Raw genomic sequence first — 11414 nt, forward strand, 5'->3', positions numbered from 1 at the left:
TTGTAACAGCAAATTTTTTAATAACACAAAAACATCCGTATGTTCATGCCAGTACCGCAGTACTGGCTACTGGGCTGGTGATACACCTCGGAGACTAATAGTCCACCAGCAGAGGCATCGACCCAGTTGTAGTAATAAAATTAACAGTACCAATTTTCTTGCACCAGATGCGCATTTCGACAATACATGTCTCTTCAGTGATGCTCGTGGCCAAAATATTTGAAATCCAAAGCTTATATAAAAGATGAAGAGCTATAATCCAAAAGGTCCAAAAAGTATAGCCAAATCCGTGAGAGGAATCAGAGCTTTGCATGAGAGAGATACATTCCTTAATTTATAATAATTTCTAATATTTTGTAACAGCAAATTAATGTGTTCACAAAAAATCCGTCTAAATCCGCCACATTATTTATGTATGTGATTGTCCCAAGTCAGGAGCCTGTAATTCAGTGGTTGTTGTTTGTTTATGTGTTTAATATTTGTTTTTCGTTCATCTTTTTAAAATAACTAAGGCCGTTAGTTTTCTCGTTTAAGTTGTTTTACATTGTCATATCGGAGCCTTTTATAGCTGACTATGCGGTATGGGCTTTTCACATTGTTGAAGACCGTACGGTGAGGTATAGTTGTTAATGTCTGTGTCATTTTTGTCTCTTGTGGACGGTTATCTCATTGTCAATCATACCACATCTTCTTTTTTATATATAAAAATAAATACACAGATTCGATTGGTCAGTACAGGGACCTTAAAATCAATACCCAGACCCAATGAGTCAGTACATGTACCTTTACATCAATACACAGTCCAAATGGGTTAGTACACGGACCTTACCATCGATACACTGTCTCAATGGGTCGGTACACAGACCTTAACGTCAATATACAGTCTTGATAAGTCAGTTAACGGATTTTAACATCAATACAAAGTTTCGATGGATCATTACACGGACTTTACTATCAATACACAGTCTCGATGGGTCAGTTCACGGACCTTAACTTCAATATACATTATCGATGGGTCAGTTTACGGACCATAATATCAATACACAAACTCAAACTTGATGGGTCAGTACACGGACCTCAACAACAATACACATACTCGATGGGTCAGTACACGGACCTTAACGTCAATATACAGTCTTGATAAGTCAGTTAACGGATTTTAACATCAATACAAAGTTTCGATGGGTCATTACACGGACTTTACTATCAATACACAGTCTCGATGGGTCAGTTCACGGACCTTAACTTCAATATACATTCTCGATGGGTCAGTTTACGGACCATACTATCAATACACAAACTCAAACTTGATGGGTCAGTACACGGACCTCAACAACAATACACATACTCGATGGGTCAGTACACGGACCTAACAATCAATACACAAACTCGATGTCAGTACATCGATCATAACATATAAACATACACGAAATGGGTCAGTACACGGACCTTACCGTCGACACACAGTCTTAATGGGTCAGTACAAGGACCTAACCATCAATACACTTAAACGGTGGGTCAGTATATAGATCTTTACATCAGTACACAGTCTCGATGGGTCAGTATACGGACTTTAACATCAAAACACAGTCTCGATGGGTCAGTTCGTGGACCTAACCATCAAACCACTGTCTCTATGGGTCAGTTCGTGGACCTTAAAATCAATAAACAGACTAGATGGGTCAGTTCACGGATCTTAACATCAATACATCGTCTCGAGTGGATCAGTACATGGATCGTAACATATATATACATAGACACAATACATCAGTTCACGGACCTTTCCGTCGACACGCAGTCTCAGTCTTGATAAGTCAGTTAACGGATTTTAACATCAATACACAGTTTCGATGGGTCATTACACAGACTTTACTATCAATACACAGTCTCGATGGGTCAGTTCACGGACCTTAACTTCAATATACATTCTCGATGGGTCAGTTTACGGACCATAATATCAATACACAAACTCAAACTTGATGAGTCAGTACACGGACCTCAACAACAATACACATACTCGATGGGTCAGTACACGGACCTAACAATCAATACACAGACTCGATGTCAGTACATCGATCATAACATATAAACATACATGAAATGGGTCAGTACACGGACCTTACCGTCGACACAGTCTTAATGGGTCAGTAAAAGGACCTAACCATCAATACACTTAAAGGATGGGTCAGTATATAGATCTTTACATCAGTACAAAGTCTCGATGGGTCAGTATACGGACTTTAACATCAAAACACAGTCTCGATGGGTCAGTTCGTGGACCTAACCATCAAAACACTGTCTCTATGGGTCAGTTCGTGGACCTTATCACCAAAACACAGTTTCGATGGGTCAATACACGGCCCTTGACATTGAAACACAGACTATATCGGTCTGTACACGAACCCTTACATCAATACACAGACTCGATGGGTCTGTACATGGACCTTAAAATCAATAAACAGACTAGATGGGTCAGTTCCCGGACCTTAACATCAATACATCGTCTCGAGTGGTCAGAACTTTAACCTTATTATTCATACACAGTTTCTATGAAGCAGTACACGGACCTCAACATCAATACAGAACTCGATTGGTCAGTACACGGACCTAAGCACCAATACGCAGACTCGATGGATCAGTACATGGATCGTAACATATATATACATAGACACAATACATCAGTTCACGGACCTTTCCGTCGACACGCAGTCTCAGTCTTGATAAGTCAGTTAACGGATTTTAACATCATCAATACACAGTTTCGATGGGTCATTACACGGACTTTACTATCAATACACAGTCTCGATGGGTCAGTTCACGGACCTTAACTTCAATATACATTCTCGATGGGTCAGTTTACGGACCATAATATCAATACACAAACTCAAACTTGATGAGTCAGTACACGGACCTCAACAACAATACACATACTAGATGGGTCAGTACACGGACCTAACAATCAATACACAGACTCGATGTCAGTACATCGATCATAAAATATAAACATACACGAAATGGGTCAGTACACGGACCTTACCGTCGACACACAGTCTTAATGGGTCAGTACAAGGACCTAACCATCAATACACTTAAACGATGGGTCAGTATATAGATCTTTACATCAGAACACAGTCTCGATGGGTCAGTATACGGACTTTAACATCAAAACACAGTCTCGATGGGTCAGTTCGTGGACCTAACCATCAAAACACTGTCTCTATGGGTCAGTTCGTGGAACTTATCACCAAAACACAGTTTCGATGGGTCAGTACACGGCCCTTGACATTGAAACACAGACTATATCGGTCTGTACACGAACCCTTACATCAATACACAGACTCGATGGGTCTGTACATGGACTTTAAAATCAATACACAGACTAGATGGGTCAGTTCACGGACCTTAACATCAATACATCGTCTCGAGTGGTCAGAACTTTAACCTTATTATTTATACACAGTTTCTATGAAGCAGTACACGGACCTCAACATCAATACAGAACTCGATGGGTCAGTACACGGACCTAAGCATCAATACACAGACTCGATGGGTCAGTACATGGATCGTAACATATATACATAGACACAATACATCAGTTCACGGACCTTTCTGTCGACACGCAGTCTCAGTTTTTTTCAGTCTCGATGGGTTAGTACAGCGGTATATAAACTCATCATAGATACCAGGACTAAAATTTGTATATACGCCAGACGCGCGTTTCGTCTACAAAAGACTCATCAGTGACGCTCGAATCCAAGAAAGTTAAAAAGGCCAAATAAAGTACGAATACTACTGTTGCCTTTGTTTAGTAAACGGACATTAAAATCAACAACGATGGGTCAGTAAACGGACTTTAACACATCAATACACAGTCTCGATGGGTCAGTACACGGACATCACAATCAATACACAGACTCGATGGGTCAGTACAAGGAATCTTACTCAATATACAGACTTAATGAGTCTGTACACGGACCTTAACATCACTACAGTCTCAATGGGTCAGTACACAGAACTTAACATCAATACACAGTCTCAATGGGTCAGTACAAAGACCTTTTGTCTGATGCTTGGTCCGTTTCTGTGTGTGTTACATTGTAGTGTTGTCTCGTTGTTCTCATCTTATATTTAATGCGTTTCCCTCAGTTTTTGTTTGTTACCCCGATTTTGTTTTTTGTCCATGGATTTATGAGTTTGAACAGCGGTATACTGCTGTTGCCTTTATTTAAAATTAACACACAGACTCGATGGGTTAGTGCAGGAGCCTACACATCAAAACACATACTCGATGGGTCAGTAGAAGGACATAAACATCAATACACAGACTCAATAGGTCAATGCAGGTGCCTAAACAGAAGTACACAGTGTTTACTTGACAGCGTGTTATTATACAAAGACGTGAAAACGAAAGTGAATCTTGAAAAATTCTTAAGTTTCTGTTTGCATCTTGATTATTCAGGTGAAAATATGAATTCTCTGCGCTCATTATTTTGCTTATTATAATGAAAAAAACGAACGAATTCACACTCAGATCAATGGATGCTAAATGTGACGATACCAATTAACCCATTTCAAACATCAATATCTCAGTAGTAAAAATTCCTCTAGGTAGCGTATAATTATCGTGATTATACATACATTAACACATAATACTGAAAAGATTAATTGTAAATTTAAATCGCTTGAACAAATATTTTTATCTAAAAATATTAACCTATGTGGTAAAAGAATAGATTGGTTCGCAAACTATAAGACCTATCATATACTAGTATATGACTCATAGTTCATTCATTCAAATCTAGATACAAATATAATACTGACGTTCAAAAAACCTATCTTTATTGACTACTCACATGTTCTTTTTCTAATTTGTCTTTCAATTTGTCCTTTGCCCTTGGGAATTGAACACTTCTATGTCACAATGGTAGCTTCATGTATTATTAAATTGTTTTTGGTAGACACTCGCAATTAACGAAACATTGCTTGTATATGCCATCAAGAACATGACTACTACCATCACACATTTGTCATGGAAATACCAATAGCAACAATGGATAGGCTCTATATTAAGGCAGATAATAGGCAAAAAGATTCATTAAACAAAGAACATTTGATAGAACTGTCTTATTTCTTAATTAAGTGTTAATTAACTTAATAAGATTATTGTAAATCTTTTGTTCATTCAAAACTGATTTCTGATAAATGACTATTGCTATTATAACATACATCGTTCGTTATGATTGTCAATGCATATGGTCATTTAAAGTTATGTCGTTAAAAGATTAAATCAACCTTTTTCAGTATAAATTGTATTCAATGCACATCATTACATATTAGGTATGGTATAGTTTTTTACACGCATTACCCTCTTTCTCCATTTGTATTACATGTAGTTGACAACAATTAGTCATTTATCTAAGCACTTTCCGTCCTGGTGAATGAACTCTCTAGCCTTTTTGTTTTACATAAATGGAAAGAATAGATAAACATTTTTTGTAAAGTGTCGTACTTTGTAGAGAATATATAGTTACGAAAGGTACCAGGCTTATAATTTGATACGCAAGACCCTCGTTTTGTCTACATAAGACTCATCAGTGACGCTCTGATCAAAATAGTTGGAAAGCCAAACAAGGTCAAAGGTGAAGAGCATTCATGACCCTAAATTCCAAAAAGTTTTGCCAAATACGACTAAGGTGATTAATGCCTAGGAACAATTTTGTAACGAAACACTCTGAAAAGGATTTAAAAATAAACTTGTTAAATGGTTAGATAAGTGGTTGCTTTGCGCCCAATAGCAAACATTTCATGTTTATTCTGCACATGATCAGGTTGAACTTAAATGCAAGCGATAGGTCCTGTAATTTGAGTTAACTCTGCTTGTTTTATAAGACGAATAGCAAATGTAAATACAAGCATCTTTTCTTTAGAAGGGAATAATATAACTGTGTCCTGAGGGTGAATAGACGTATAACCGGATGGTTAATAACATGAGCAACACGACGAATAACACGTATAAAACAGTATCTGCTTCCCATTTATGAGCACCTGAGATCACTCCAAGTTTATGGTGGTAATTGTGTTGTTTAGTCTTTAGTTATCTTTGTTAACGTCGTGTTTGTTGTGTTTTTTTTAGCCATGGCGTTGTCAGTTAATTTTCGAAAAATGTGTTTCAATCGTCTTTTAACAAAACGACAATTGGAACCACGTTCATTCACACGGAAGGATTTCATACAACAATTAGCATCATGTTCGTTCGTGAGAGAATGGTTGTATACGACCACTGACATCACGTTCATTCATAACGGAACGGTATCATACGACAATTGAAATAACGTGTTATTGCCAATTTGATGCGAAATGGTTTCACACGACAATAGGGATCACTATCATACTTTCATGCGGTATTTAATACCCCTTCATTCGTGACAGAATGATTTAATACGACAATTGACATGACGATCATCCGTGAAATATAAAAAAAAAATGAATATTGTGTTTGATTGCCAATTAGACAACTCTCCACAAGAGACCAAATGACACAGAAATTAACAATTGAGGGTCACCGCATGGCTTCAACAATGAGCAAAGCCTATACTGCATATTCAGCTTTCAAAGGCTCCAAAAAAAACAAATGAAAAACAATTCAAACGAGAAAATAAACGGTCTATTTTTTTACGGCCTAAATTTATTTTCCAAAAGTAATGAAAGAAAAAAAAAGTGTGGTGTTTTCAGTTCATTTTCGACTTATTAGTTTAAATGTCTGTCTGGTATCTTTCGCTCATCTTTTCACAATACGATAGTTTGCATCATGTTTTTTCGTACGACAATTGGCATTTCTTTCATTGGTTACAGAATGGTTGTATACGACAATTGGCATTCCTTTCATTGGTTAGAGAATGGTTTCATACGACAATTGGCATTTCTTTCATTGGTTAGAGAATGGTTTCATACGACAATTGGCATTTCTTTCATCGGTTAGAGAATGGTTTCATACGACAATTGGCATTTCTTTCATTGGTTAGAGAATGGTTTCATACGACACATGACTTCACGGTCATTCCTAGAACAAAAACGTATTTGTCCAATACAGAAACACCTTCATAACTTATCGATATAAACTCTCAATGCTTAATGGATATGCTCATTGATTTTAGATTGATCAAAGCACCTGATAGTTTAGAAATTCCAGGTGATGGACAATTTGCGATGTTTAATAGAAAGCCTAAAACACGGTTCTCCAGTAATGATATACATTGATCTAAGTGTAATGTAGTCTGTAGTTGATCTGAATTATATACTCGTAGTAACTATATATTCAATATAGTACAATTGAGGGATTTTGAATGAGAGATTATATTATGTGTCTTAGCTGAGGATTTTCAACTTCTTTGATTTTAAAGTATCAGATCGTTTTTCCAGTAATTCATAATACCGAATTGCTTTCTACTATTCGATCTTAAACTTAAAAAGCAAAAATGTTATTTTCAACTGTAAATCTATTGCTACTATTGTAAACCTTGGATACAACACTGCTGGTTTTTTTAACTCTCTATCTTTTTTAGATCCCCAACTCAAAAAGGTATAAAAAGAATCGCTATTTAAAGGCAATATTCCTATGAGATAGCAATTAAGTGTATCTCTTTGTCATACTTAAATCGGTAGGGAATTGAATTATGTGTCTCTCTTTTTTATTCCAAAATCGGTAGGAAATCGAATCAAAATTAAAGGGAAATACATTTTTCCAGTAATTATAGTGTATCTACTATAATGAAAATCAATCAGTTTTTAAAAGTTCAAGATTAAAGCGTATCTTAAAGCAAGACTAAACCCTTGATATTCAAAAACATAGTGTTGTCGATTATAACTGTTCACAGTGGTCAAAATACAATTTTGAATTCAGTTCATATAGTCCAAATATACACTGTTTTCTAGTTCAAATGTACATGCTTTTCAGAAACACATTTCTACACTCTTTTTTCCAGTACAGCTAAATGATATATACGCTGTTCTAGAAGTTAAGTTATTCACCTTTTCGTTAAGAAAAATTTCCTCCCGGATGTTATCACCAGCCAACATTTATGAGTTGAGCACTTTTGTGTGACATCATTTATTATGTGCATAATAATTTTTGAAACTTTCATATTTGCCTAATACTAGAAAGTTTCTACCCAACGTATAAATTACCCTCGCTCTTTATGGCAAAAAGCTTTCAAAAGTTAGATTCAAGATGCCCTTTAATTTCTTGTTGTTTATGACATTTTTATTTTCAATTGAGCGAAAAGAACAAAAAGTCCCTCTGGCATAAAATAGTCAATCAAGTCATCTTTCATAAGTTTATTTCTTTCCACTTTATAAGTAAATATAGCTTTTTACTTCTAATTTGCCTTATGCAATATCAATCTAATAACTAAATATAAAATGAACAGAAGCAAATTTATATATGAAAACATAATTCCTTGAGTAAGCTATCAAAGTAACATAAACAGCTGACGCTTGATTTATTATAAACAATGTAAATTTCAAACCAGCAAACATCATAAAATATACAAAATAAAACTTGCTATATAATTTGCAAGTGACAAACAAGTAGAAAACTCAACAATTAGTTTACTTGAAAATAATTAGACATCAAAACACGACATCAGATTTCCATACGGTGAACTTATTTTCTTATTTAATCTATAAAAATAATAAGAAGACAGCAAAAAGCAATTAAACCATTCAATGGACATGAATCCGACATAATAAAACTGAACAGCAGTTCAAACACTAAACAGCCAATACAAACACTGAACAGCAATGCAAACATTAAACAGCAACACAAACACTGAACAGTCAATACAAACACTGAACAGTATTTCAAGCACTGAACAAAAATAAAGATACTGAACAGCACTACAAACACTTATTACAAATACAAACACTGAACAACAATATAAACACTAAACAACAATACAATCACTGAACAGCCAATACAAACACTGAACAGCAATACAAACACCGAACAGCCAATACAAACACTGAACAGCCAATACAAACACTGAACAGCAATACAAACACTGAACAGCAATACAAACACCGAACAGCCAATAAAAACACCGAACAGCCAATACAAACACCGAACAGCCAATACAAATATTGAATACTGAACATCAATACAGATTCTGAACAGCAATACAAGCACTGAACAGCAATACAAACACTGAACAGCATTATAAAAACTAAACAGCAATACAAACCCCGAGCAGCCAATACAAACACTTAATAGCCAATACAAACACTGAACAGCAATACAAACACTTTTAAACAGCCAATACAAACACTTAACAGTAATACAAACACCGAACAGCCAATGCAAACACTGAACAATAATACAAACACTGAACAGTAACAACAAAACTGAACAGCCAATACAAACACTGACCAGCAATACACATACTGAACAGAAACACTGTACAACAATACAAACACTTAACAGCCAATACAAACAATGAACAGCAATACAAACATCGAACAGCCAATACAAACACTGAACAGCCAATACAAATATTGAAAACTGAACAACAATACAGATACTGAACAGCAATACAAACACTGAACAGCAATACAAGCACTGAACAGCAATACAAACACTGAACAGCATTATAAAAACTGAACAGCAATACAAACCCCGAACAGCCAATACAAACACTTAATAGCCAATACAAACACTGAACAGCAATACCAACACTTTTAAACAGCCAATACAAACACTTAATTTCAATACAAACACCGACTAGCCAATACAAACACTGAACAATAATACAAACCCTGAACAGACCGACGCAATACTTCGAAAACGGTTTTAGTGCTTGTTGGGGGAATGTCCAACATTAAGCTTGATCCATTTTTTTGCAATTATAAATTTTGTTTGAAATTTTTTTGAACAGAATCACCGGAAAAATCAGTAACCAATCATCGGAAAATCAGTAACAAATTGTCATCGGAAAATCAGTAACCAATCATCGGAAAATCAGTAACCAACTGTCATCGGAAAATCAGTAACCAATTGTCATCGGAAAATCAGTAACCAATTGTCATCGATAAATCAAGTAACCAATTTTCATCGGAAAATCAGTAACAAATTGTCATCGGAAGATCAGTAACCAACTGTCATCGGAAAATCAGTAACCAACTGTCATCGGAAAATCAGTAACCAATTGTCATCGGAAAGTCAGTAACAAATTGTCATCGGAAAATTAGTAACCAATTGTCATCAGAAAATCAGTAACCAATTGTCATCGGAAAATCAGTAACCAATTGTCATCGGAAAATCAGTAACCAATTGTCATCGGAAGATCAGTAACCTACTGTCATCGGAAAATCAGTAACCAACTGTCATCGGAAAATCAGTAACCAATTGTCATCGGAAAATCAGTAAAAAATTGTCATCGGAAAATCAGTAACCAATTGTCATCGGAAAATCCGTAATCAATTGTCATCGGAAAATCCGTAACCAATTGTCATCGGAAAATCAGTAACCAATTGTCATCGGAAAATCCGTAACCAATTGTCATCGGAAAATCAGTAACCAATTGTCATCGGAAAATCAGTAACCAATTGTCATAGGAAAATCAGTAACCAATTGTCATCGGAAAATCAGTAACCAATTGTCATCGGAAAATCAGTAACCAATTGTCATCGGAAAATCCGTAACCAATTGTCATCGAAAAATCAAGTAACCAATTTTCATCGGAAAATCAGTAACCAATTGTCATCGGAAAATCAGTAAAAAATTGTCATCGGAAAATCAGTAACCAATTGTCATCGGAAAATCCGTAATCAATTGTCATCGGAAAATCCGTAACCAATTGTCATCGGAAAATCAGTAACCAATTGTCATCGGAAAATCCGTAACCAATTGTCATCGGAAAATCAGTAACCAATTGTCATCGGAAAATCAGTAACCAATTGTCATAGGAAAATCAGTAACCAATTGTCATCGGAAAATCCGTAACCAATTGTCATCGGAAAATCCGTAACCAATTGTCATCGATAAATCAAGTAACCAATTTTCATCGGAAAATCCGTAACCAATTGTCATCGGAAGATCAGTAACCAACTGTCATCGGAAAATCAGTAACCAACTGTCATCGGAAAATCAGTAACCAATTGTCATCGGAAAATCAGTAACAAATTGTCATCGGAAAATCAGTAACCAATTGTCATCGGAAAATCAGTAACCAATTGTCATCGGAAAATCAGTAACCAATTGTCATCGGAAAATCAGTAACCAATTGTCATCGGAAGATCAGTAACCTACTGTAATCGGAAAAACAGTAACCAACTGTCATCGGAAAATCAGTAACCAATTGTCATCGGAAGATCAGTAACCTACTGTAATCGGAAAAACAGTAACCAACTGTCATCGGAAA

The sequence above is a fragment of the Mytilus edulis genome, chromosome 13 (genome assembly GCF_963676685.1).
Source record: "Mytilus edulis chromosome 13, xbMytEdul2.2, whole genome shotgun sequence".
Taxonomy (NCBI): domain Eukaryota; kingdom Metazoa; phylum Mollusca; class Bivalvia; order Mytilida; family Mytilidae; genus Mytilus; species Mytilus edulis.